Genomic DNA, 3,298 nt, shown 5'->3' with positions numbered 1-3,298 from the left:
TAATGCAATACATCATTTGATTTCTTGACTGTTACTTCCATGAGTGTTGATGATTGATCAGAGCAAAATGAACTCTTTGACAACTTCAATCTTTTCTTCATTTATCTTGATGATGCTTATTGATCCAGTGGTGAGGATTTTTGTTTTTTTTACATTGGGGTACAACTCATATTGATGGCTGTGGCCTTTGATCTTGAGCAGTAAGTACTTTAAGTTCACTTTTCTTTCAGCAAACAAGGTTTTATCATCTGCATATTGTAAGCTGTTAATGAGTAATCCTTCAATCCTGATGTCACGTTCATTTTTCATATGATCCAGCTCTCAAGTTATTTGCTCAGCAAAAGATTGAGTAAGTATGGTAAAAGAATAAAACCTTGGTGCACATGTTCTCTAATTTTAAACCATTCAGTATTCCCTTGTTCTGTTAGAACAACTGCCTTTTGGTGTATGTACAGATTCTTCATGAGCACTATTAAGCATTCTATAATATTCATTGTCAGTAATGTCCATTGCTTGTCATGATCTATATAATTGAAAGTCTTTGGGTAGTCAATAAAACACAGATAAACATCTTTCTGGTATTCTCTGCTTTCATTCACAGTCTGTCTGATGTCAGCAATGATATCCCTCATTCCACATCCTTGTCTGAATCTGGCTTGAATCTCAGGAAGTTCTCTGTTAATGTATGGTTGTAACTGTTTTTGAATTGTCTTTAGCAACATTTTACTTGCATGTGATATTAATGATATTGTCCGATGATTTCTGCCTTCTGTTGAGTCACATATATTTGGAATGGGCTCGAATATGGGTCCCTCCCAATCAATTGCCCGGGAAGCTCTCTTCCAAATTTCTTGGCATAGATGAGTGAGTGCCTCCAGTAACACATCAGTTTGTTGAAAGATTTCAGTTTGTATTCTGTCAATTCCTGATGCCTTGGTCTTCATCAATGCCTTCAATGCATGTTGGATTTCTTCTTTCAGTATCATTGGCTCGTGATCATATGCTACCTAGTGAAATGGTTGAACATTAACCATTTCTTTATGGTACAGTGACTTCATGTATTCCCTACATCTTCTTTTAATGTTTTCTGCCCCATTCTATATTTTCCCCATGTTGTTGTATTTGTTAAGTGTCATTGAGTCAGTTCTGACCCATAGCAACCATGTATAAGGTTTCCGAGGAGCAGCTGGTGAGCTTGAACTGCCAAACTTGCAGTTCAAACAGCTTTGAGGACTCTGCAATAGAAACCTTTAATATTGTAAGTTGAGGCTTGGATTTTTTCTTCCGTTCCCTCAGCTTGAGAAATGCTGAGTGTGTTCTTCCTTTTTGGTTTTCTAGCTTCAGGTCTCTGCATATTTAATTATAATATTTGGCATTGTCTTCTCTAGCTGACCTTTGAAATGTTCTATTCAGCTATTTTACCTCCTATTTCTTCTATTTGCTTTAGCATCTCTACACTGGAGAGCAAGTTTCAGAGTCTCTTCTGACTTCATTTTAGTCTTTTCCTTCTTTCGTTTATTCTTTTGCTTTTTTAAATAGTTGAGTGTCTTTTAATGGAAAACTTACTGGAACAGCACAAAAGACAAACAACATTAAAAATATGTACTTGCATGTAGGACAATTCAGTTAGAAAAGTTTAGTAAATGGATGGAATCTACCATATGATAAAAATGCTACAAACACTGTTTAGTTGCCGTCAATAAGAAATTTACTTGTTTTAAAAAAAATCCAAACTTTGACATTGTCCAGAAAATTTTAACAGGTTTATTTATAATTGTTATAAAGCTGAACTGCTGAAATGTGCTCCCTGAAACATTTTGAATTGCCTTAATGCTTTATGTCCCCACATTTATATTAAAAATTCACACAAATGAAAATGAAAACAACTGCCAATACCTGATTTCTGTCCCCTATTTTTCCATTTGCAATCATATATTTAGATACCTTTTCACCCCAAGTGGGGTGGGGAGAAAGAAATTTAATGTTCAGAACTACCAATAACAGGAAGAAAAGAAGAGACTTTTTTTTTTGAAAGAATGAAATGTTTCCCATTATAGTGGATTCTTCAGCATGTTCTCCACATATGTGATGTGCTAGGTAGATGTCTTTTGGCATAATTGTTACACGTTTGGCATGGATAGCACACAGGTTGGTGTCTTCAGAAAGGCTAACCAGATAGGCCTCACTTGCCTTCTGCAAAGCACCAATAGCTGTACTCTGGAAGCATACCTGTTTTGAAGTCCTGAGCTATTTCTGGCACCAGACTCTGGAAGAGAAGTTTACGAATCAGAAAAAGTTGAGTGCTCTTCTCATAATGTCTATTCAAGAAGCGCCGCAGTACCAGTCCTGTAACATGAGGTTTCTTCACCCCTCTAGCAGAGGGCGCACTTTTGCGAGCGTCTTTTGTGGCCAGTTGCTTCCTGGGTGCTTTCCCACCAGTTGATTTGCAGGCAGACTGCTTTGTACAAGCCATGGTATAGAGACCTCCTCAATTAACCCCCTTGTCCTTCAGCTGGAACATGGCGAGCTAGAGGTGGTGCTGGCGTTTGAGAATAAGAGCGGCGCGGCAGCTACCGCGAACATAATTGAAAGATAGCTGACATATTTCTGCTATTCTTAAGGGCCTTTTGCTTTCTTCCGGTAAGATGTCATTGATGTTATCCCACAGCTCATCTGGTCTTGGGTCATTAGTGTCTAATTCATTAAATCTGTTTTTCAGATCATCACTAAATTCAGATGGGATATGTTCAAGGTCATATTTTGTCTCTTGTGGAATTGTTTTAATTTTCTTTAGCTTCAATCTGAACTTGCATATGAGCAATTGATAGTATGTTCCACAGTCTGCCCTTCACCTTGTTTTGCCTGATGATATGGAGCTTTCCCACTATCTCTTTCCACAGATGTATTCCGTTTGATATCTATGTATTCCATGTGATGATGTCCATGTATATATGTTGTTTTAAAAAGGTATTTGCAATGGAGAAGTCATTGGCCTTGCAAAATTCTATCATGTGAACTCCAGTATCATTTCTCTCACCAATGCCATATTTTCCAAATATTGATCCTTTCTCTTTACATTCCAATTGCTCCTGATTATCTGTGCATCTTGATTGCATGTTTGATCAATTTCAAACTGATAGAATTCTTCAATTCCATCATCACTGGCTTTAGTGGTTGGTGCAAAATTTTAATAACAGTGATTATAATTGGTTTTCCATGCATCCATATAAATATTACCCTATCATAGACAGTGTTGTACTTCAAGACAGATTTTGAAATGTTCTTTTTGATGATGAAT

At 36.9% G+C, this 3,298-nt stretch overlaps 1 pseudogene; it reads right to left on the bottom strand.

The window, feature by feature from the left end:
- The window catches only part of LOC102818919, a 5,141-nt pseudogene extending 2,668 nt beyond the window's left edge, over positions 1-2,473 (bottom strand).
- Between the last annotated feature and the right edge of the window lie 825 nt (positions 2,474-3,298).

Source organism: Chrysochloris asiatica, unplaced genomic scaffold, assembly GCF_000296735.1.
Source record: "Chrysochloris asiatica unplaced genomic scaffold, ChrAsi1.0 scaffold00129, whole genome shotgun sequence".
Taxonomy (NCBI): Eukaryota; Metazoa; Chordata; class Mammalia; order Afrosoricida; family Chrysochloridae; genus Chrysochloris; species Chrysochloris asiatica.
Note: the sequence above shows the minus strand (reverse complement) of the source record. Positions and strands in the feature narration are given on the sequence as shown.